The sequence below is a fragment of the Scyliorhinus torazame genome, chromosome 13 (assembly GCF_047496885.1).
Source record: "Scyliorhinus torazame isolate Kashiwa2021f chromosome 13, sScyTor2.1, whole genome shotgun sequence".
Classification (NCBI taxonomy): Eukaryota; Metazoa; Chordata; class Chondrichthyes; order Carcharhiniformes; family Scyliorhinidae; genus Scyliorhinus; species Scyliorhinus torazame.
Genome location: NC_092719.1, coordinates 85,829,316 through 85,854,937, shown reverse-complemented (window position 1 = coordinate 85,854,937; position 25,622 = coordinate 85,829,316). Strand labels below are relative to the sequence as shown.

At 45.2% G+C, this 25,622-nt stretch overlaps 1 protein-coding gene across 1 annotated transcript in view; it reads left to right on the top strand.

Annotated features, from left to right (window-relative positions):
* cdk17 (cyclin dependent kinase 17) overlaps window positions 1-25,622 on the top strand; it is a 334,713-nt gene that overhangs the window by 43,356 nt on the left and 265,735 nt on the right. The window contains exon 2 of the mRNA XM_072471934.1: window positions 4,803-4,991. The gene's annotated coding sequence lies outside the window, so the exon portion shown is untranslated. The remainder of the gene's footprint in view (window positions 1-4,802; window positions 4,992-25,622) is intronic.

The following is a 25,622-nucleotide window of genomic DNA, read 5'->3' as shown; positions in this document are numbered from 1 at the left end:
GAGAACCGTTTGTAAATGTAGAGTGGATTGGCATCAAATTGTAACTTGTACACTTGATCATCTATCCAATCAATGGGATTATTGTGCAGTTTTACCATTCCAGTATCCTTATAACCCATCTTGCCAGACTTACTGCTCTTCTCCAATGGAGTATGCTAAACAGGATGCTGTTCTCATGCACCCCTCATTTCCACTTCAGCAATCATCAACCTGATTTGGACTTCACCGCCAGGCTAAAGATTATGTTTTTTGCTTTCAAAATTGTCAAGTTGAATATCAGACCAGGAACTTGCCATGAATATTTGAGAACATCATAATAATGCAATGCACTTGTAAAGTTGACCCATTGATATTCATTTGTTGTTATGTGGCCTTGCTGTTTTGTGTAGAATAATACTTTCTTTTTGGGGGGTTTCTGCAGCTGTTGGCTTTTGTCTGTGATCCATGATGCATTTGTCTCAGAAATGTAATGTCTTAAAAAATTGAAACCAATCCCATGTCAGCGCGTGGGAGAGAAGTACATGGAAACCTGATTTTACTATTCACTATCAATCAGCTACACATTCTACAAATATTAAAGGATGTACTGTATGCAATTTGTCTTGATGAATTGGAAATGCATCTTGGCTGTCGGTGTTTTTAATTGATTTTGCATACTTCTGCTTTAAAATGCACATGCTTCGGTTGACTAGGAGTCTGTGGTCATGTTCAATATTCTGCAGCATTTATGGGTGAATTAATCCCTTTCATTACTGAAAGATCAGACTTCTTGGCTGAGTTGTAAGTTAGTTTCTCCTAGTTCAACATTAAGAAGATTCAAGCCATCATATTTAACTTCTTCCACAAGCACTGCTCTTTTTCCACCTCTTCATTTCTCTTCACATACCAGGCTGACTAGATTGTTTACAGCCCTGATGCCCTGTTTGATCCTGAACGTGGTTTCTGGCATATTTTTTAAAGCATATCTTCACACGCTCTCGCGCGCACACTCTCATATACACACACACTGTTTTCCCCTTTGGGGAATAGTGGGGAAGTGATTATTGGGCTGTTTTACCATGTTGTGAATGCTTTTTCCGCGGCCAACAAGTCCTGAACCTGGAGCTTCTGGTCCGGGTAGAGGCACTACCATTGTGTCACAAGATGTCCTCTGACCTCAAGTGGTGCTGACAGTAAGAATTAATTTAATTATGCAATATTGCCTGGCTGTGCCCCTTGTACTGCTGAAACCCTAATAAATCCCATCAACAGATGTTCAAAGCCAAGACACTGATGAGGACAACATTGTGCCTCGGGTAACAAGTTATGTATGGGGAGGGATGGGTAGGGTTGGATTTGAGATGCCGTTCTAAGGAAAAAAGAAACAATCTTTGCAATTGAATTATATGTAAGGCTGGAAGCTGAGCTTGACGTCATTGGTATGATGGGGTTACAAATCTCTTGAGCAAAGAGTGAGGTGGAGATTGATAACAGGTGATGAGCAGAGAGTGAGGTGGAGATTGATAACAGGTGAGGGGAGTGGCATGTAGATATTGGGATAAACTTTAGTATTGCTGATTGAAATTTCGACTTGAACAGATATAGATGTCAGAAAGACAGTTGCAGAAAGTAGCAATTACTTAGAATCATAGAATTTACAGTGCAGAAGGATTGCCTTGTTTGATCCTGAACGTGGTTTCTGGCAAATTATTTTTTGAAGCATATCTTCACACAGTCTGGCGCCCAATCTCTGGTGCCCACACTCTGGCGCCCACACTCTCTTACACTGTTTTCCCCTTTGGGGAATAGTAGGACGTGATTATCGGCCTGTTGTACCATTTGTGGATGTTTTTTCCACGGCCAATCGAGTCTTCACTGGCTCTTGGAAAGAGCATCCCATTTAAGCCCACACCTCCCCCCGATCCCCGTAAACCAGTAACCCCACATAACCTAACGGCAATTTAGCATGTCCAATCCACCTGACCTGCACATCTTTGGACTATGGGAGAAAACCGGAGCACGAGCAAGAAATCCACGCAGACACAGGGAGAACGTGCAGACACGGGGAGAACGTTCAGACTCCGCACAGACAATGACCCAAGCCGGGAATCGAACCAGCAACCCTGGGGCTGTGCAGCAACTGTGCTAACCACTGTGCTACCGTGCTACCCCTTAAAGATCAATAGATAGTTCAGGGGCAGGACTGAGTGACCTTCTACAAGATGATGTTACGAGAGGGAAGTGTAGAAAAGGGGCAGCACGGTAGCATTGTGGATAGCACAATTGCTTCACAGCTCCAGGGTCCCAGGTTCGATTCCGGCTTGGGTCACTGTCTGTGCGGAGTCTGCACATCCTCCCCGTGTGTGCGTGGGTTTCCTCCGGGTGCTCCGGTTTCCTCCCACAGTCCAAAGATGTACAGGTTAGGTGGATTGGCCATGATAAATTGCCCTTATTGTCCAAAATTAGTGTTGGGTGGGGTTACTGGGTTATGGGGATTGGGTGGAGGTGTTGACCTTGGGTAGGGTGCTCTTTCCAAGAGCCGATGCAGACTCAATGGGCCGAATGGCCTCCTGCACTGTAAATTCTATGATAATCTTCACAGGTGAAAAGGAGGGGCCCAAGATGAAGCTGTGAATAACATCAGAGGTTACCAGATAGAGTGATTTAATACCTATTGGGTGACCAGTAGAAATGAAACCATGAGCGAACTGTCTTGAAAATGAAGGAAATGCACTTGAAGGCGAGGTGGTAGCTGCATCAGGAACAGCAGAGAGGATAAAGAGGATCAATTACATTCTAAAAAGAGTATCATTTTGGGACGTAAAAGAAAAATGCAGTGGATGCCGGAAATCTAAAATAAAAGCAGTGCTGGAAGTACTCAGGTCTGGTAGCATCTGTGGAGAGAGAAACCGAGTTAGCATATTGAAGCAGTTGGCTCAGTCTCCCTCAGGTGGCTTGGTTGGACAGCTGATTAAAAAGTCTTGAAAAGGGAGAGGTTGCAATGTAACTAACTGAAGCAGATTCTGCAGTTGTTAACGTGAATGATCTAATGCTAATCTTAGTAGAAGAATGGACAGTTCTTTTGGTATCCTGAATAGTTATCCCCTCTCATCCAGTATCAAAATAGGTTAACATGTTCATTTATCTCCAGGTTGCCTTGGAAGTTACAGGTGTGTTTGTAAAAGACACCTGTAACTACTCTTGACTGTTAACTTTAGAGTTGTTTCCAAGACACTAAGGTGCTACATGTCTTTTTAGTTCTTGCTATCCTGCTCTTTGTCAACATGACACTAAATATTTTCTAAGTACCTTTGTTTAAGCCTATTAAATATTGCATATACTTTGTAAATATTTCAATTTGCTTTATGGCCGTGTTGCTGTGCTGGTTCTGAAGCATTAGGCAGTGCTTCACAAATTACTAATTTCTTCAAATAAGTAGTGTATCCTGTTGCACTGTTCTTAAATTGGGAAGCGTACGTCATATACATCTGTTGTAATTTCTCCTAACTTGGATTGCAGCGCATGAGTAACTGGCACACTGGTAATCCACTTAAAATGAATGAGTTAGTGTTGGCATCTCAATTGTCACTATTTCTAATATTTTGAAGTTTCATTGTAATGCCTGGAATTTTGCACAATACCTGCCAGGAGCAGGCTGACAGGTAGGTGTGTGTAAAATTGGGTAGGGATGGCAGATGGGATGCCACATGCAAGGCCATGAGATATATTTTGATTCCAAGGACTCCTGGCTGCTTGATTATGTGCCTCCCAGTAGAAAGGGCCAAGCCCACTTGATTACATCCCATCTCTCCCTGGGGCCTGCCTGAACGGCCCCAGTGAGCCTGTCCCACTAAACCTGCTTCCCTGGTTTAGTCCCAGCCATGGTTTAGTCCAGGTACTGACTGTGCTGTGAGCATCTGACACTCTGATTGGCTCGCTGCCCTTGGCTCCGGGACCAGTACATGTGGATTCACCCCTGACTTTCCAGCTGCTGGGTGGGGCCATCACTTCTACATTAAATCTTGGACAGTATCTTTCATTTGGATCTTTCAATTTCAATAAGAGGAATTCCATTGGATAATTGTGCAGTATCCTCTAAAAGACCAACCTTTTTTGTTCAACACTAAAGCCTATGTTTCATTGGCAATTGTTGCAGGTGATGGGAAATTTACTGATGTTTTCCTTGCCTAATGCTGGGGTTAGATCTTGATCATTTAAACATTTTAGCGTTGAATGTTTTCAGAATTTTATGCTAATAGCTATTGAGCACTTTGTTCTCCTCACACTAATTTATTTCTATTGTTTCTTTCGGGGATCATTAATTCCTTTCCCAATGGCTATGATTCCTTTGGTGGTGGTCTCAAGTGACCATTATTGAGTGTGAAGTATCAGCAGGTGCGCACAGTTCAAGTGTTGACACATCAGCTCAGATGCTAGTATTGTAAGTTCAACATTTGAAATTAGTATTCAAACGTTTTCTGAAGAAGTATTATAATTGAGATACTATTTAACCACATCAACTGCTCTTAGTAAGAATACCATAGTAAGAGGTCTTACAACACCAGGTTAAAGTCCAACAGGGTTGTTTCGAATCACTAGCTTTCGGAGCACAGCTTCCTCATTCACCTGAGGAAGGAGCTGTGCTCCGAAAGCTAGTGATTCAAAACAAACCTGTTGGACTTTAACCTGGCGTTGTAAGATTTCTTACTGTGCTTACCCCAGTCCACGCCAGCATCTCCACATCATTAAGAATACCATGTTTGTTTGTTGTGTATAAGAGCCAATCTACTGACTGTTTATCATAACTTTCTTTCTCATTACAGCACGTGCTTATCTACAAGAAGAATAGAGCAACTATTGGTTTCTATATGTCAGTAATTCTCTAGAAGCTTGGAAAGTAAATAGCAAACTCGATTGTGAAAACAAACATTGAACTTTAGAATCCTGAAACTGAAGAATGAAAGCATTAAAGAATGACCAAATTTAAGGACTGGAAACAGTGATTGAAATATGTGAGTGAACTTCATTGTGAATATTCGCTTTGTTGAAAGTCTGATCTTTGTAATTGATTATTTATTGAAGAAGGAGAATGTTGTTTGGCCACAAAATAGTCTTGTCTTTTTGAGGAAAGTCTTAATTTGAATACTTCCTATTTGCGATTAATAACTCTGAAATTCCTCAGTGCATCTGACAATGTTTCAGGGCCAGAAAATTGAACATGTATCAAAATCCCCAAAGCATCCAATTTGTATAACTTTTAAAGCAATGCTAGATTCTCTGCTCTTTCAGTATTCCACCTTTCGTAATCATTTTGCTGAAGTGTCATAACAGAGGACATGCAATTGTTGCTGTAAAATAAAACTCTAGTTAATTGACCCACATTAGTGTATCCCTTATGAGGCCAGCCTTGGTCAACTGGTCTCACATCTGAGACTGATGATCTCGGGTTCAAGCCCCCTCCAGAGATTTGAGCACATAATCCACGATGTGACTTCAGTGCAATATTATGACTGTACTACACTGCCGGAGGTGTTACTGTCTTTCCGATTATGTGCCCTTTTAATGGGTTTGAAAGATGTGATGGTGCTTTTTTGGAGAAGAATAGGAGTGGTCTTGTGTTTCATTCATGTCTAAAACAGCAGCTCTAAAACAGCATAATTTATCTTGCTGCTGTTTGTGGAACCTTGCTGAATTCAATTTGGTTGTTATGTTTTACCATGTTATAATGATATTTCAAATCATTAACTATGGAGCACTTGGAATGTCCTGAGGGTTTGAAAGACACAGTATGAATGCAAGTTCATTCTTTTCAGACAATGATTATTTCAGATCTTGCTGTATAAGAGTAGTTTATTGCTTCTATCACTTGTTTGTGACACTGGTTAAGGAGAAAGGGTATTGTTCCCTCAATTTTTCCGACTCGCGATAATGTGTGCTGCCCTTGTTCCTCTTGACCACTCGGTAAGATCTATGGTGTTTGCCCTGGAGAGATCCTTTGGCTATGTTCCAAATAGTCCCTGTTCGTTTCTCACTGTTGAAGATTGGGATAGACTTGGTACATCCTTGTTTTCAGAACCTTGGATGAACAATGAAAAAAAAAATGCTCCCATGAAATGAGATCATGCACTGTAATTTTCAGTTTTGTGTTCCTTTTCACTTCCTGACTATTTCATTTCTTTCCTGTGACACATTAGAGGCCAACTATCTCCCAGTGCAAGGAGGTAAAATTACTCCTTTCCATGGACAAACCAGCATTACAGATGTCAGTCTTCAGCCAATTGATATCCGTGTGATATCAAGAAACGGCTAAAGGCATTGGCTCCTGCGAAGGCTAAGAGCCCTGACAATATTTCTGCAATAGTACTGAAGACTTGTGATACAGAACTTACTGTTCCCTCTAGCCAAACTGGTCTAGTACAACTATAACACTGGCATCTACCCGGCCTACCAGCAATGTTGAAAATTGCCATGGTATGTCCTGTGCACAAAAAGCAGGACAAATCCAACCCGGCCAATTACTACCACATGAGTGTACTCTCTATCACCAATAAAGTGATGGAAGGGGTCATCAGCAGTGCTCTCAAGTGGCACTTACTCAGCAATAATCTGTTATGGATGCTTAGTTTGGAACATAAAACACAGCGCAGTACAGGCCCTTCAGCCCTTGATGTTGCGCCGACCTGTGAAACCACTCCAAAGGATCTCTCCAGGGCAGACACCATATCATCCCTTATCCCAAATCATCCATATGTTTATCCAATGACCATTTAAATGCCCTTAATGTTGCCGAGTCCACTGCTGTTGCAGGCAGGGCATTCCACGCCCTTACTACTCTTCATAGTTTGGACTGTGCCAGGGTCACTCAGCTCCTGACATCATGACAGCCTTGATTCAAACGTGCACAAAAGAGCTGAATGCCAGAGTGAGGTGAGAGTGACTGACCTTGACATCAAGATAGCATTTGGCCGAGCATGGTATCCAGGAGCCCTGAGTCAACGGGAATCGGGGAGAACCCTTTGCTGGCTGGAGTCATACCTGGCACAAAGGAAGATGTCAGGAGGTGAGTGATTCTGGCGGAACCCAAACTGAGCACCCATGAGCAGGAAAATCTGACTTAAAGCTACCTTTAAAAAAGAAAATTCAGAGTACCCAATTATTTTTTTCAAATTAAGGGGCAATTTAGTGTGGCCAATCTACCTGCCCTGCTCATCTTTGGGTCATGGGGGTGAATCCCAAGCAAAAATGGGGAGAATGTGCAAACTCCACATGGATAGGTAACCCGGGACCAGGATTGATCCCTGGTCCTCGGCGGTGTGAGGCAGCAGTGCTAACCACTGCGCCTCCATGCCGCCCCAACTTAAAGCTACCTGTGTGTTAAAACAGTCCTAGGAATATAAATACAAGTTTCAGCAAGAGTCAGGCCATTCCCGTACCAGCCTCCCTGAACAGGCGCCGGAATGTGGCGACTAGGGGCTTTTCACAGTCACTTCATTTGAAGCCTACTTGTGACAATAAGCGATTTTCATTTCATTTCATTTTTCATGACTTGTAGTTGTAGAATATACAAGTCTAATTGGAAATTTTTCTCAAGTTGAAAAGGCAATTTTGTATCTGATGGACTCTGTTACTTGAGGAATAAACACAATTTTCTTGAAGTCTGTCCATTATAATTTCAGGATCGATCAAAGAAAATAGCTTCTTAACCATGAAAAAGTTATTATTTAGGATTCAGATCTCATAGCAATATTGTAACTGCTGCTTCTTTGAATCAAGGTTTCTGTGGAGGTATGGAGTTAGGCTGCGTAGAAACTCCTGGAGGGTACAGACTGTTAATGCCGCTTTCATCTTTCAAACTAAAGAATGTTTTCATTCAAATCTAGCGAGTTTTCATTTTTAGCACAAAGAATAGCCTTTGAGCAATACGTTGTCAAATAATTTGTTCCTGCCATTTTGACACAATTCCACCATCTTAGTCAACTCTCCCATGTAACATTCTTACATATCAGTGCCATCCCCTTTCATCTCCCCTCATACCATCACTGCTCCCCTCATGCCATCCCCATTTTGCTCTTGCTCTCCAGGTAGGGTAATTTTTTTGGGGGGTTCCCTTACCTTTCACTGGTTTTGTTCTCCACTAAGCCCAGCACCAACCATTGAAAACCTCTGCATGTCCCAAATGCCTCCATGTCCCAGACACCACCAACAGACATAGCCCTTAAATTGGCCAAACTGTCGAGACAGACATTCTAGAAGATTTTTAATGTATTACATTATATAACGAGAATGATAGTAGTGCATTTTCAGCCCATTGGAAAATCAAGACGGAGGATGAAACAAAGTTTTACAAATTTATTTTGAAAAATTAGATTTCTGTTTTTACCCTAGTGTCAGCAATAACTGAAGTGAACTGTTTTAATTATAATCATTAGATAACAAGTTCTAATTTTAACCTATTATTTAATGAATGTATATTTGTACCCTCTTGTGCTCTTTTTTTTTTTAAAGGAGCTCATGCAATGTGGGTATTGCTGACAGGGTCAGCATTTCATTTCCATCTGTAATTGACCTTGAGAAGGTGGTGTGCGGCCACCTTGAACTGCTGCTGTGCATGTGTTGAAGATATTCCTACACTTGTTGGGTAGGGAGTTCAAGGATTTTAACTCAACAGTAATGAAGGAGCACTGGGTGACATATTTCCAAGTCAGGATGGTGTGTGACTTGCCAGGTGCTGGTGGTCCAATCCCTTGTTCTTCTAGGTGGCCTGGAAGATGCTGAAAAAGAAGCCTCAGCGATATCCTGCAGAATACTGCAGCAGCAGTGTATCAGGAGTGGAGAGACTGAACGTTCAATATGACAGATTTTAAAAATTATTATTCATTTGAGGGGTGTGAGCGTCCTTGAAAAGGTGATGGTAATCAGCCCCCTCACAATGTTGCGTTTTTGTGGTGTAGAAATACCCACATTGCTGTTTGGGAGGGAATTCCAAGATTTTGACCCAGCGATGTGAAGGTGTGGTAATATAGTTCCAAGTCAGAATGCTGTGTGACTTGAAGGGGAACTTGCAGATGGTCGTGTTCCCCTGTGTCTACTGCTCTTTTTCTTTTAGGTAATAGAGGTCATGGATTTGGAAGATGCTGTCAAAGGAGATTTGGTTAATGCAGTGCAATTTGTAGATGGTAAACATTTCGGCCACTGTCTGCCAGTGGTGGAGTTGGTAGATGGGGTGCTGATCAAGCAGGCTACTTTGTCCTTCGTGGTGCTGAACCTCTTGAGTGTTGTTGGAGCTGCACTCACCAGTCAACTGGAGAATATTCCATCATATTCCTAACTTGTGCCTTGTAGACAGGCTTTGGGGAGTTAGAAGGTGAGTTACTTGCCGCAGGATTCCTAATCACTGACCTGCTCTTGCAAGATCTCAAGATCTACCTGTCATAAATGCATCTGACAAGGACCGTATTGGTAGGCATGACGACCAACACGGTTGGAGGTACCATTCAAGTTATGTGAGGAAAAAAAAGAATGACCAAGGTGAAGTTCGGGCCGGTCAAGGACAGTAGTGGGATCGTGTGCATGGAGTCTGAAGATATAGGAGAGGCCCTAAATGAATACTTTTCTTCAGTGTTCACAAAGGAGAGGGGCCATGTTGTTGGGGAGAATACAGGCTGGTAGGCTGGAGGAGGTAGATATTCGGAAGGAAGATGTGTTAGAAAGTTTGAGAAGCCTGAGGATGGATAAGTCCCCTGGGCCTGAGAGGATATATCCTAGGATTCTTTGGGAGGCGAGGGATGAGATTGCAGAGCCTTTGGCTTTGTTCTTTATGTCCTCACTGTCTACAGGAATAGTGCCAGAAGACTGGAGAGAGGCGAATGTTGTCCCCTTGTTCAAGAAAGGGAATAGGTATAACCCTGGGAATTATAGGCCGGTTAGTCTCGCTTCGGTCACAGAAAATTATTGGAAAGGGTCCTGAGGGATAGGATTTATGATCATTTGGAAAGATACAGCTTAATCCAGGATAGTCAGCACGGATTTGTGAGGGGTAAGTCTTGCCTCACAAGTTTGATTGTATTCTTTGAGGAGGTAACTAAATGCATAGATGAAGGTTAGAGCAGTTGATGTTGTATACATGGATTTTAGTAAGGCGTTTGATTAGATGCCCCATGGTCGGCTCATGCAGAAAGTAAGGAGGCATGGCATAGAGGGAAATTTGGCCGATTGGATCAGTAACTGGCTATCACATAGAAGACAGAAGGTGGTGGTAGATGGTAAATCTTCATCCTGGAGCCCAGTCACCAGCGGTGTACCACAGGGATCAGTGCTGTGTCCTCTGCTATTTGTGATTTTTATCGATGACTTGAATGATGGAGTTGAAGGTTGGGTTAGTAAATTTGCTGATGACACCAAGATTAGTGGAGTAGTGGATAATGTGGAGGGCTGTTGTAGGCTGCAAAGAGACATTGGTAGGATGCAGAGCTGGGCTGAAAAGTGGCAGATGGAGTTTAACCCTGATAAGTGTGAGGTGATTCATTTTGGTCGGACAAATTTGAATGCAGATTACAGGGTTAACGGCAGGGTTCTGAAGAATGTGGAGGAGCAGAGAGATCGCGGAGTTCATGTCCATAGATCTCTGAAAGTTGCCACCCAAGTGGATGGAGTCGTGAAAAAAGCCTGTAGTGTGTTAGCATTTATTAACGGGGGATTGAGTTTAAGAGCCGTGAGGTTATGCTGCGACTGTACAAGACCTTGGTTAGACCACATTTGGAGTATTGTGTGCAGTTCTGGTCACCTCATTATAGGGAGGATGTGGAAGCATTGGAAAGGGTGCAAAGGAGATTTACCAGGATGCTGCCTGGATTGGAGGGTAGGTCTTATGAGGAAAGGTTGAGGGAGCTAGGGCTTTTCTCATTGGAGCGAAGGAAGATGAGAGGTGATTTAATTGCGGTGTATAAGATGATGAGAGGGATAGATAAGAGTGGACGTTCAGCGACTTTTTCCTCGGGTGGATGTAGCTGTTACAAGGGGGCATAACTATAAGGTTCATGGTGGAAGAGAGAGGAGGGATGTCAGAGGTAGGTTCCTTACTCAGTGAGTGGTTGGGGCGTGGAACGCACTCCCAGCTATGGTAGTGGAGTCGGACACTTTAGGAACTTTCAAGCGGTTATTGGATAGGCATATGGAGTGCACTAGAATGATTGGGAGTAGGTTGATTTGATCTTAGTTTCAGACTAGTTCGGCACAACATCGTGGGCCAAAGGGCCTGTACTGTGCTGTACAGTTCTATGTTCAAGTGGGCTTGAATGGTGTCAATCATGAATGTTGTTGGAGCTGCCCTCATCCATGACAGTGAGGTGTAGTGTATCACACTCTTGAGTTGCAGATGGTGGACATGCTTTGGGGGGTTCGGAGTTTGTACTTGCTACTGAATCCCAGTCTCTAACCATGGTATTCATGCGATTCGTTAAGTTTCTGCTCGAGGATAGCTCCCAGTATGCTCCCTTTGGGGAAATCAGCACTATTATTGCTGTTGCATGTCAAAGATGGGTAGTTAGATTCCCTTTCGCTGGAGATGGTCACTGCATGGTACTTGTGTGGCATGAATGCTACTTGCTAGTTCTGAATCCAAGCCTCAATGTACCCAGGTCTTGCTGCCTATGAGCACAGACTGCCTCATCAGTGGGAACAAAACTAAACTGCACCCACATCAGCAAAATCTCAATTTTTGACCTTATGGAAGAGTGATCATTGATGTTGTAGCTGAACATTGGTTGGGCCTCGATGCTACCCTGAGCAATTTTGGTCAAGCTCTTCTGTGAGCTGAGATGATTGGCCTTCAACAACCATATCCTCCTTTATGTTAGCTGTGACATGTGTCAGTACCCATTTCTGTCTCCATCTCCGGCAATAGACTATCTACTAATATCCACTACATGCCCACTGACTCCTACAGCTATCTGGACTACAGCTCTTCACACTCTACACCCTGTAAGGACTCCATTCTTTTCTCTCAACTCCTTCACCTCCGTTGCATTTGTTCCGATGATGCCACTTTCCAAAATGGTGCTTCGAAAATGTGTTCCTTCTTCCTCAACCGTGATTTCCCACCTATAGTTGTGGACAGGGCCCTCAACAATATGCAGTCATCTCCCGCGCCACTACCCTCGCCCCCTTCCCTCCCTCTCAGAACAAGGGTAGAGTCCCCGTCGTTCGCACATTTCATCCCACCAGCCTCCGTATGCAAAGCATAATCCTCCGCCATTTTCGCCAACTCCAGCATGATGCCACCACCAAACACGTCTTCCCTTCACTCCCTCTGTCAGCATTCCGCAGAGGCCGTTCCCTCCAAGATAACCCAGCCCACTGCTCCACCATACCCAGTACCTCTCCCATCATCCATGGCACCTTCCCATGCAATCATAGAAGGTGTAACACCTGCTCCTTTACCACCTCCATGCTTAACATCCAGGCCCAAATCACTCATTCCAGGTTAAGCAGTGTTTCACTTGCATCTCGTCCAACTTGGTCTATTGCATTCGCTGCTCCAAATGTGGTGGTCTCTATATCGGAGAGACCAAACACGGACTGGGTGATTGCTTTGCTGAGCATCTCCGGTCTGTGCGCGTTCAGGATCCTGACCTTCCCGTTGCTTGCCATTTTAACAAAAGACCCTGATCCCATGCCCACTTGTCTGCCCTTGACCTGCTGCAATGTTCCAGTGAAGCTCAACGCAAACTGGAAGAACAACACCTCGTCTTCCAGTTAGGCACGCTCCAGCCTTCCAGTCTCAACATCGAATTCAACAACTTCAGATGATTAGCTCCACCCCACCTCGACCCATTTGTTTTCATCCCATTTAATTTTAACTGTCTTTTACCATTTCTTTCTTTCTTAATATATATTAACCATCTTATTCACCTTTCCTCACCCTTTCTCCACTTTGCTTCCCCCTACTCTCTCCCCCGCCCCCCCCAACATCTACATCCGTCAGAGTTTACCCTCTGATGTCAGTTTCTCTGCTGTTTGGCCTTTCACATTTTTTGTTCTCTCTGGGGACTGCCATTAGCACTCTTTTCCCCTTGGTTTCTGTGGCCATTAGCACCCGGTTTCCCTGGGTCTCTGTGGTTATGACTCATATTTCATTCTCACTCCACAGTATAAATATTTCCCACTTTCTCTGACTGTTAGCTTTGACAAAGAGTCATCTGGACTCGAAACGTTAGCTCTTTTTTCTCCCTAAAGATGCTGCCGGACCTGCTGAGATTTTCCAGCATTTTCTTTTTGTGTCAGTACCCATTGATTTCAGTTTTACTTGTTTAAATGCTGCCTTGATGTTAAAGGAAGTCATTCTAACCTCACCTTGTACATCAGACTTTCAACACTGTTAGTGCCATTTGATCACACTGTGAATGACAGCTTTTGTCACTTTGTTGATCGAGAATTGACTGATGGAACAGTAATTGGTCAGATTGGATTTGTCCTGCTTTTTGTGGGCAGGACATACCGGAAAAATTGTCAGGTATGTGCCAATGATTTTGCTGTACTGGAACAGTTTGACTAGAATTGTGGCTAATTCAGGGCATAGATCTTCAACATTACAATTGGGAAGTTGTCACGGCCCATAGTCTTCGCTATATCTTGCGTCCTTTCACAGGGACTAGTGTTCTCAGAATTGCAAACTCCTGAATAATCTCTTTTTTGCAGACATGTCCAGCTGAATCCGGTCAGTCTCGTTTTATTCACAAAATGGGAGATGGGAAGCTGCCATTAAAAATTGAATAATTGTTTTAAATCACAACAGTCTCGTGGTAGTAGAATTTCCTGTTGTATCTGCTCAACATGGATACTTTCGACCAGTGACTCCAGACCCACAGCAATGTGGTTGACTCTTAACTGCCCCCTCAAGGTCAATTAGGGATGGGCAATTAATGCTGACACAGCCAGTGCACCCCCATCCCATGAACAAATATAATTTTTTTTTACTTAAATGCATTTCCCTAGGTGTCTTTTAATAACGAGCAGAACAAAGAACAACGCAAAGTAGAAGTTCAACAGTCTTTATTAAACACACAATTTAACCTGTAAATTGACCCACATATAAATAAATAAATATATCATACATCCATGGTTTGGTTATACACCCGCAAAGATGGCTTGATTGAATAGTCTGTCCGATTCCTGGGCCTCTCTGGTCGGTTGCCACGAAATTGGCCACAAGCTGGCAGCTCCTTCCTTCCCTCGCTCCCTTTCCGCTCCTTTCCTTCCTCCTTTTCCTACCCTCCTTTTCCCTCCTTCCCTTCCTCCTTTTTCCTCCTTCCCTTCCCCCTTTTCCCTCCTTTCCCCCCTCTGTTTCCCCTTTTCTCTCCTCCCTTTCCCCTTTTCTCCCCCTCCCTTTCCCCCCTCCCTTTCCCCCCTCCCTTTCCCCCCTCCCTTTCCCCCCTCCCTTTCCCCCCTCCCTTTCCCCCCCTGCCTTTCCCCCCCTCCCCCCTGCCTTTCCCCCCCTCCCCCCTGCCTTCCCCCCCTCCCCCCTGCCTTTCCCCCCCTCCCCCCTGCCTTTCCCCCCTCCCCCTGCCTTTCCCCCCTCCCCCTGCCTTTCCCCCCCTCCCCCTGCCTTTCCCCCCTCCCCCCTGCCTTTCCCCCCCTCCCCCCTGCCTTTCCCCCCCTCCCCCCTGCCTTTCCCCCCCTCCCCCCTGCCTTTCCCCCCCTCCCCCCTGCCTTTCCCCCCCCTCCCCCCTGCCTTCCCCCCCTCTCCCCTGCCTTTCCCCCCCTCCCCCCTGCCTTTCCCCCCCTTCCCCCCTGCCTTTCCCCCCCTTCCCCCCTGCCTTTCCCCCCCTTCCCCCTGCCTTTCCCCCCCTTCCCCCCTGCCTTTCTCCCCTCCCCCCTGCCTTTCTCCCCTCCCCCCTGCCTTTCTCCCCTCCCCCCTGCCTTTCTCCCCTCCCCCCTGCCTTTCTCCCCTCCCCCCTGCCTTTCTCCCCTCCCCCCTGCCTTTCTCCCCTCCCCCCTGCCTTTCTCCCCTCCCCCCTGCCTTTCTCCCCTCCCCCCTGCCTTTCTCCCCTCCCCCCTGCCTTTCTCCCCTCCCCCCTGCCTTTCTCCCCTCCCCCCTGCCTTTCTCCCCTCCCCCCTGCCTTTCTCCCCTCCCCCCTGCCTTTCTCCCCTCCCCCCTGCCTTTCTCCCCTCCCCCCTGCCTTTCTCCCCTCCCCCCTGCCTTTCTCCCCTCCCCCCTGCCTTTCTCCCCTCCCCCCTGCCTTTCTCCCCTCCCCCCTGCCTTTCTCCCCTCCCCCCTGCCTTTCTCCCCTCCCCCCTGCCTTTCTCCCCTCCCCCCTGCCTTTCTCCCCTCCCCCCTGCCTTTCTCCCCTCCCCCCTGCCTTTCTCCCCGCCCCCCTGCCTTTCTCCCCTCCCCCCTGCCTTTCTCCCCTCCCCCCTGCCTTTCTCCCCTCCCCCCTGCCTTTCTCCCCTCCCCCTGCCTTTCTCCCCTCCCCCCTGCCTTTCTCCCCTCCCCCCTGCCTTTCTCCCCTCCCCCTGCCTTTCTCCCCTCCCCCCTGCCTTTCTCCCCTCCCCCCTGCCTTTCTCCCCTCCCCCCTGCCTTTCTCCCCTCCCCCTGCCTTTCTCCCCTCCCCCCTGCCTTTCTCCCCTCCCCCCTGCCTTTCTCCCCTCCCCCCTGCCTTTCTCCCCTCCCCCCTGCCTTTCTCCCCTCCCCCCTGCCTTTCTCCCCTCCCCCCTGCCTTTCTCCCCTCCCCCCTGCCTTTCTCCCCTCCCCCCTGCCTTTCTCCCCTCCCCCTGCCTTTCTTCCCTCCCCCTGCCTTTCTCCCCTCCCCCCTGCCTTTCTCCCCTCCCCCCTCCCCCCTCCCCCTCTCCCCTCTCCCCTCCCCCTCTCCCCTCCCCCTCCCTCCTTTCCCCTCTCCCCTCCCCCTCCCTTTCCCCTCTCCCTTTCCCCTCTCCCTTTCCCCTCTCCATTCCCCCCCTCCATTCCCCCCCTCCATTCCCCCCCTCCATTCCCCCCCTCCATTCCCCCCCTCCATTCCCCCCCTCCATTCCCCCCCTCCATTCCCCCCCTCCATTCCCCCCCTCCATTCCCCCCCTCCATTCCCCCCCTCCATTTCCTCCCCCCTCCATTCCCCCCCTCCCTTTCCCCCTTCCCTTTCCACCTCCTTCCCCCCCCCCCACCCCTTATCAGACTTTGGATGGTCAGGGTAGCGCAGTGGTTGACTCTGCTGCCTCATGGTGCCGAGGACCCAGCCTGTGGAGTTTGCGCATTCTCCCAGTGTCTGCATGGGTCTCACCCCTACAACCAAAAAGGATGTGCAGGGTAGGTGGATTGGCCACGCTAAATTACCCCTTAATTGGAAAAAATAATTCGGTACTCTAAATTATTATTTTTAAAAACTGTCTGCAGATGGTCAAGGTCACTTCCCATGTCGTGTCTTCACTGCCAATGTGCCCGGAGTGTCTATTTCTATACCACCTCCTTCGCACCATTTTGCCACTTTCTCTGGCCTCCTGCCAATGAGGCCTCAGGGGGCGGCTTAAACATCCAATGGCCCAGTTGATGATTTGTTGACAGGACACCTGTGCCCCCCAGGTGTCCATCTCCGGTGGTGTGGTCTGCATGTACCCCCTTATAAAATAAGGTAAAGGCGGGAACTCTGGGCACCCAGGAATCTGGTCCAATCCATGCTGTGGACAATAGACCGGTGCATATCAACAGGGTGCGATGATCTCTTGATGGTCCAGACATGCCCAGGCATCCTATCTGAGTTTGTATATTCGAACTTGGCAAAGTCTGAATTCCCAGCAGGCCATTCGTTGGAACTAACTGTAATTTAATTTAAAGTGTCCAATTATTTAATTTCGGATATCCAATTTTAATCGGGCTCAAAACTAGGCCAGATAGGTTACCACACTGTGAAACATCATTGGACAGTTTTACTGCAAATTATGGTCATTCTACTGATGGCTGTTTACACACATTTCTTACCATATCATGACCTGCAAAATTTCAAAATGAGCACAAACAAGAGAAACAAATGTTATCAATCAGAATCGGAGGAAAGTGATGAACTATTCCACATATTCCTTCAAGAATGAAAATGAAAGTTTAATGTCACATCAACGTCATTCATGCACATTAGCCATAGCAGGCTAAAGAACATCCAATCATGGAAAAGGATCATCTTTTTAAATGTGATTCATCCTGAAACCATTCAAAAGCATTTTAAGAAACAAAATACTGTGCAAATCTTGGTGATAAATTCTGAAATTGCTTAAAAATGGCTTAAGATGTGCTACTTTATCCAGGTTTTGAATCGGCATAATTGTAAACACATCTCTTTAGCCTGGTGCGGAACTATTATAAAGCCTGAACCAAGCTGCACTAGGATGCAAGGGTCAATAAAATGGGTGTTAAAGAGCGATGAAATTCAGATATTGTCAATATCTGCATAACTCTCTTGCAACCCAAATTCCCTCAATCCTTTGCCTCTCAGCTACATGTGTCTCTGGGCACAAGTAAGTTGAAATATTCACCCATAGGGTCAATCTCCAATTGATAATGTTTTTAAATATGTTAACTTATCCCAAAATTCAATCACACCATAAAATATTGCACGTAACTTCCTTCTTGATATCCAAAAGTTGGTTTATAGTAGAAATGTATACTCAGCATGACTGTGTGTTGCGTTCTGCTGACCCAGATGTGTGTTGCATGGGTTTACGCCCACAACCCAGAAATGTGCGGGTTAGGTGGATTGGCCATGCTAAATTGCCCCTTAATTGGAAAAAATAATTGGGTACTCTAAATTTATATTTAAAAATAATTCCAATGTACACTCTTACTAGATAGGCTGGTGAGTAAATGTAAATAAAATTGAAGGTAATCATTGTCATCTTGATACCTCTGCTGGTTCAACCTCTGGTGTCTGGTCCATTCACCTTCTTTCAATGGATCGTGGATCGATCCACATTACTTCGATGACTCACAGATCAAATGGCACTCCTCTTCTGTTTCCCGCACTTCACTTCATTTGTCCGCAATCTCTCAGGCTTTGTTTTTTCCGCCTCTGGTTCTAAGTTGAACCTTGACTTTCCTGCTGACTCACAACTTAGGCATACATTTGTCTCCAAATTGGGATCCATGCCAGAGTTGCTTCCTGCTTAGAACCATACGCTCTTCTGGCAGTTGTTCGATACTTTGGACTGGTTGCAATTCTCAATTCAGTCATAACCATAAACTTTTTTTCTCTTCCCATCAGTACTGGTCCATGTAAATTATTGTTTCTCTCTGTCATCCTGGCACCCACCTGTTACTCGAGCAGCAAATCCAAATGTCCTGACTCTTTGCTCTTGGTCTTTGAGACTAATTTACCTCGCCAATCCCTAATTCCTCTTTTCCACTAACCAGCTTGATGAATCATCAGTCACCTCCCACTTCATTGCATCCTCCTGATTATTTGCTCAATCATGAACAACATTTCATTTCAACCACAACAACTTGCATTTATGTAGTATCTTTAACCCAGTAAAGCTTGCCAAGGCACTTCATTGGAATGTTATCAAACAAAACTTGACACCAAGACATGGAAGGAATTATTAGGACAAATTAATGAAAACTTAGTGAAAGAGAGAGATTTTAAGGACAGTCTTGAAGGGAAAGAAAGGCAAAGTTTTAGAAGTGGAATTCTAGAGCTTTAGGTCTCAACACCTGAATCTATAACTATCACTGGTATTATAGTTAGGATCAGGGATGTGGAAGAGGATAGAAGTGGAGGTGTACAGATATATCTAGCATTTTCGAGCAGGAGGAGGTTGCAGAGATAGGGAAAGGTGAGAAGTGACGAGTCATACAGTTTTACAGCATGGAAAGAGGCCCTTGGCATCTGCGCTGACCATCAAGCACTTAACTATTCCTTTTAAAAAAATTTAGAGTACCCAATTCATTTTACCAATTAAGGGGCAATTTAGCATGGCCAATCCACCTACCCTGCACATCTTTGGGTTGTGAGGGAGAAACCCATGCAAACACTGGGAGATTGTGCAAACTCCACACGGACAGTGACCCAGAGTCGGGATCGAACCTGGGACCTCGGCGCTGTGAGGCTGCAGTGCTACTTACTGCACCACCGTGCTGCCCAAGCACTTAACTATTCTGCTCTCATTTTCCAGCACTTGGTCCTTAACCTTGTATGCAGTGGTATTTCAAGTGCTCACCTAAATACTTCTAAAAAGTTGAGGGTTCCCGCCTCTACCACCCTCAGGCAGAGAGTTACAGATTCCAACCATCCTCCAAGTGAAAAAGATTTTCCTCGCATCTTAAACCTCCTCCTGCCCATTACCTTAAATGTATGCCCCCTGGTTGTTGATCCCTCCACTATGTAGAAAAGTACCTTCCTATCTATGTCCCTCATAACTTTATACACCTCAATCAGGTCTCCCTCCGACTTCTCTGCCCCAGGGACAACAACCCCAGCATATCCAGTCTTTCTTGATAGCTGAAATGATCCAGCCAAGGCAACATCCTGGGGAATCTTCTCTGCACCCTCTCCAGTGCAATCACTTCCTTTCTATAGGGTGGTGACCAGAACTGTACACGGTACTCCAGCTGTGGCCTAACCAGTGTTCCAGCTCCAGCATGACCTTCCTGCTCTTATATTCAATGCCTCGGTTAATAAAGGCAACAATCCCATAGGCCTTCTTAACCACCTTATCTACCTACCCTGCTGTCTTCAGAGATCTGTGAACACGCACACCAAGGTCCCTTTGATCCTCTGTACTTCCAAGGATCTGACCATTCATTGTATATTTCCTTGCCTTGTTAGTCCTCCCAAAACACATTACTTCACATGGTGAAATTCCATTTGCCACTCTTCTACCCATCTAACCAGTCCATCTGTATCGTACTGTAATCTAAGGCCTTGCTCCTCGCTATTTACCACACCGCCAATGTTTGTGTCATCTGCAAACTTACTTATCATACCTGCATTCACATCCAGATCATTAATGCTTACTACAAACAACAAGGAACCCAGAACCGATCCCTGCAGTACACCAGTGGATACAGACTTGCAGTCACAAAACAACCTTCAACCATCACCCTCTGCCTCCTTCCACTAAGCCAGTTTTGGATCCAGCTGGCAAAATGGCCCTGGATCGCATGACCTCTTCCCTTCTTCACCAACCTCCCATGTGGGACCTTGTCAAAAACCTTACGAAAGACCATGTAGACTACATCAACCACACTACCCTTGTCTACACGCTGAGTCATCTAAAAATATTCAATCAAGCTTGTAAGACTTTATTTCCCTTTGACAAACCCATGCTGACTATTCTTGATTAATCCTTGCCTCTCAAGTGGAGATTAATTCTGTCCCTCAGAATTTTTTCCAGTAGTTTCCCTACCACTGATGTTAGGCTCACTGGCCTGTAATTGTCTGGTTGATCCCTACTTCCCTTCTTGAATAATGGCTGTTATCAGTCCTCTGGTACCTCGCCTTTGGCCAGAGAAGATCTGAAAATTTTTGTCAGAGCTTCTGCAATCTTCTTCCTTGCCTCCCACGGATACCTGGGATACATCTCATCTGGCCCTGCGACTTATACTTTTAGGCCAGTTTAAAAACTCCCCCCTCTCAATGTTAAGTAAATCAAAAGTGCCTTCCTGTTTCTCTACCTACATCATCCTTAGATGGCATACGTACTCTAATAAGTAACGTTGAAATAACTAAAAAAGAAGCTGATCCCGTGCTATCAGACTTAACTATCATGTCCAACTCACAGCAATCAAAATGGCTGATAGAATATTGAATTCCAAAAACAAATCAGAGATGCTAACTACTCTGTACAGACTATATCTTGAATATTGTATCCTGTTTGGTTGTCAAGAACTGGAGATGCTGAGAAGACCCACGAGTCTGATCCCCAATGGTGGGAATCTTGTTTTCAGGAAAGACTGGAGTAACTTGGAATTTTGAGTCTGGAAATTTTCAGTTCTGAGAGGTGATTTTAATGTTTCTAAGATTGAGTGAGTATAGGTAAAGTTAATCTGGAATATTACTTTAAATTGTTGGTGTAGAACTTGGAGACATGGGATCAAATTAATGAAAACTAATTTTAGGATTTCTTCACGTACATCACAACACACACATATATCAATATTTGGAATAAACCCCCCAGGGCACATAATCTGAACAAAAACCCTGAAAATATTTCCGAAACACAATTCGGGGCAGCACGGTAGCATAGTAGTTAGCACACTGGCTTCACAGTGCCAGGGTCCCAGGTTCGATTCCTGGCTTGGGTCGCTGGCTGTGTGGAGTCTGCACGTTCTTCCCGTGTCTGCATGTGTTTCCTTCGGGTGCTATGCTAAATTGCCCTTAGTGTCCAAAAAAGGTAAGGTGGGGTTAGGGGGAATAGGGTGGAGGTGTGGGCTTAGGTAGGTTGCTCTTTCCAAGGGCCAGTGCAGACTCGATGGGCCGAATGGCCTCCTGCACTATAAATTGTGTGAAAATGCAGCTACGAATTAAGATGGGCTAAATGGCCTTCATCCATCATTATCTTGTGATTCAATATATAATGCTTTTATACATGAGCATTCTGAGCATATATTTGCTTTTAATGTTACCCAAGTGCAAATTTAGTTACTGTAAGTAGATGCTATTGTATACAATTGTTTTTTGGCATTCTAGCGCTGGCATATTTTAAATTAAGAAGGAATAACACAACTTATTTTCCTATCCAAGTCTTTTTTGGGAGCCACCTTGGATATTTTAGTTAATGTGCGGAACTGACAATGGTGATTGGAGGAAAAATCTGTTTTAAACAAATCTCCCATTTAAATATTGTTCCAATTGTTCAACCTCTCCACTGTCTTTCAAATTTGCCACTAAATTTACACCTTCACTACTAATTCCACCCATGCTCGCAATCTTCTCAACATGAAGCAGAACTTCTAACCCCACTTCCTCTCCATCTTCTGCCTACTTCCACCTCTTAACATTGGCCATCTCCACCTGACTTGGCTTGCCAGTTGCTAAAACCCTTGCCCATGCCTTTGTCACATCTAGACTCAACTATTCCAATAATCTCTTGGCTGGCCTTCCATTCTCCACTAAAAATTTCAACTGATCTGCAAGATTGGGCTGGATAAGATCTGCAGTACTGGTTGCAGCAAGGACCGAGCTCATTTGAAGCTTCATGACTAAAGTACAACCTCACGAGTTAGAGCTCATGATATTAGGAATTTATCAGGTTTGGTACACCCTGTTGGATGGGTACTGTTGGAACGATCTGCATCTCCTCTCATACTTCCTGATTAATTTTGATCTCTGTACATTTCCTGCTGCTCTTCTTGGAACATTAAATGTATGGCAAAGGTTGGTACTTGTGACAAGTGGCTCACCTAATAATCTTTATTATTGTCACAAGTAGGCTTACATGAACACTGCAATGAAGTTACTGTGAAAATCCCCTAGTCGCCGCACTCCGGTGCCTGTTCGGGTACACTGAGGGAGAATTCAGAATGTCCAAATTACCTAATAGCATGGTGTGTCTTTCGGGACTTGTGAGAGGAAACCCCACGCAGACACTGGGAGAACGTGCAGACTCCGCACAGACAGTGATGCAAGCCAGGAATCAAACCTGGGACTTTGGCGCTGTGAAGCAACAGTGCGAACCACTTGTGTTACCGTGCTGCCCATAAAGCCTATTCATCATCTACAAGGGTCAAGTCAGATGGGTGTCCTGCTCTTCCCGGATGCATTTAACCGTAACCACAACTCCAGAAGTTTGATATCAGGATAGAGCAGTGTGGTGGGCCTGTCACCAGGTTTACTATCCATGCACTCTAATACCAGCACACTGTGGCTGGAATATATATGTACTGCAGCTGTGCAAGTTTACTTGAACAACATTTCCCTCCCCTGCGACGACTCCCTGAGAAGGACAAAAGCACCTCAAGCTCTTTAAAACCACACCATCTTGAATTGGATATATCATAAGTTCCCTCATCATCACTGGATCAAAATCCAGGCATTTCCCACTTGATAATATCAGCACCAGGACCGCAGTAGTTCCAGTAGAAGGTCCACCATCACCACGTCACTGGTATCAGTGCAGCTGCACTTCACGATGCATACATTACTATCTTGCAAGATGCCATAGTTTGCAATGTGGCACTTCTAAAGTAGAGACCAAGTGGATCTTGGATCCTGCTCCAAATTCCTTTCCTCTCACTGCAAGTACTGACTTATGCACTTCCCAACCTGTAGGTCCATTAGTTTCATATCAGTAATAGGAAAGATGCAAAGATATTATAAATTTGATTGTTTTTTTAAGAAGTCACCAAGATGGGGGTGGGGGATGGTTGGGGTCGAATGGAAGGGGCCCACAGGGAACTGTTCTTTGCTACAATATCTATAGAAGTATGCATTTCTTCATGTGGGCGGCAAGGTGGCACAGTGGTTAGCACTGTTGCTTCACAGCGCCAGGGTCCCACGTACAATTTCCTGCTTTGGTCACTGTGTGGAGTCTGCACGTTCTCCCCTTGTCTGCGTGGGTTTCCTCCGGTGCTCCGGTTTCCTCCTTCAAGTCCTGAAATACGTGCTGTTAGGTGAATTGGACATTGTGAATTCTCCCTCAGTGTACCCGAACAGGCGCCGGAGTGTGACGACTAGGGGATTTTCACAGTAACTTCATTGCAATGTTAATGTAAGCCTATTTGTGACAATAATAAAGATTATTATTGACTCTGCGGAATATATAGATTGGTCAATTTAAAGGGTATGTCTGTTGGTTGGTTTATATGGTGGGAGGTGCCTATTACAATAAAGTTTTAAAATATCTAATTAACCAATTGTAATCTGACCGATGCAGAGCAACATCACCAAATGTGAAACACTTTGCGAGGGTTAGAGGGAAGGGGCTTCATGAGTGGGATAATGGCATGGGGAGGGGCAGAGCATAAGGGATGGGGAAATGGCGATGGAGAGTGGAAGTGATGTCATGGGAGGGGGAGCAGTGTGAGTAGTCATGAAAAATGCAAGGACATATGGAGTGGGGGATGAAATGGGGATGATATGAGAGGGTTGAAAGGTATGGCATGAGAGGGATAGATTGGGGACTTAAAGAAGTGCTGTTGCACTAAAGGTACAAATTGCCCTGCAAATGTTTTGTAGATCCCTGCTAGCTTTTACTAATAGTCCAGATGTGGTTGGGGCATGATCTGAAAATCTACAGATAAGATGCGAGTGTTAAAGATTGTAGATTGCTTCAGGTAATGTGTTCGGAACTGGCTTCATGATTAACACATGATATTTAGTTTGGAAAAGTGCAGTGTTAGAAGAACATGAGAAACAGGAGGAGTAGGCCATCTGCTCCATTGAGTGTGCTCTGTCATTCTGTAAGATCATGACTGATTTGACTGTACCCTTCATAACTCTTTGACTCACTTGTAGATCAAAATCTGTCGAACACAATCTTGAATATATTTAATGACCCAGCCTGCTCTGGTCACTGAGGTAGAGCATTCCAAAGATTAATGACGCTCCAAGACAAGAAATTTGTCTTTATCTGCATATGCATTTGGGCAGAGCAAATGCCCAACATAGATACACCATTCCGGGGAAAGCATTAAAGGAAGTGGAGAATAAAAGGGATCTTGTCATTCCAACGCATAGATCTCTAAAGGTTCATGAACAATACTGTGAAGCCATAACTGGAGTGAATTTCATGTTTAATGTGCTTTCATTGGATAATTGATCAGAACATGTGGCATACTATTTTGGCCTTTTCAGTTCTCACTTGGACTATTTTGGCCTTTTCAGTTCTCACTTGGACTAATGTGTCCAGTTTTGGTGGTCTTACATGGTAGGTGACAGTAGCAGCTTTGACAAGGGTGTAGAGGAAGGCTTGTTGCTAACTTTTGGTTGGCTCTTAAATGTTGCTCGTTGCGTCTTTACTTAATTTGCTCTGTTTCAATAACCTTTGCTCTAGAGTCGCCAGGTATCTTTATGATACCGTCACGAGGTTCAAGTGCTGATCAATAACTCAATACACCAGTTAGTAAGTTTCAAATCAAAACACATTTATTATACACAGTCAATCACTACTCATGCAAAAACACTACTTACTAGACTATCTCTATCACTAAAAGGCCTATACTTGGCTTCGGAACTGGCCCACCAGGTCAGGGGAACAAATGGCCTTTCGTTCGATTCTGAGTCTGTAGGATTCAAAGCTGGGAGAGACTGGTAGCTAAGAGCGCCTATCTCGTAGCGTGCATTGACTGGAGACTTACTTGGTTGATGCAGCAACTTAGGCAGGTCACTGGCAGGGATTGTTTCGAACTGCTGAGTGGCCCTGCCAAGACGAACAAATTGAACTTGGGGACTCTACTTTATAGTCCCCAGGGGCCTTGCGCCATTTGGGGCGGACCCCGTATCTGGTTCCAAGTGATTGGACTACGTTCCGATCACTTGGATCGATTTCTCCAATACTGGAGCTGTTCCCTGATTGCTGGCCGGTCCCTGAGTGTCCGTTGGCTTTCCTTTGTCTTGGCTCCTGCTGGCGCCGAGGAGTCCGGCTTGGCCTTATTTGCCTCAAATGTTTCAATTGTTCCTGGGGATCGCTCATTAATATGCAGATGGATGTTGGTTTCAGTGCTGTCT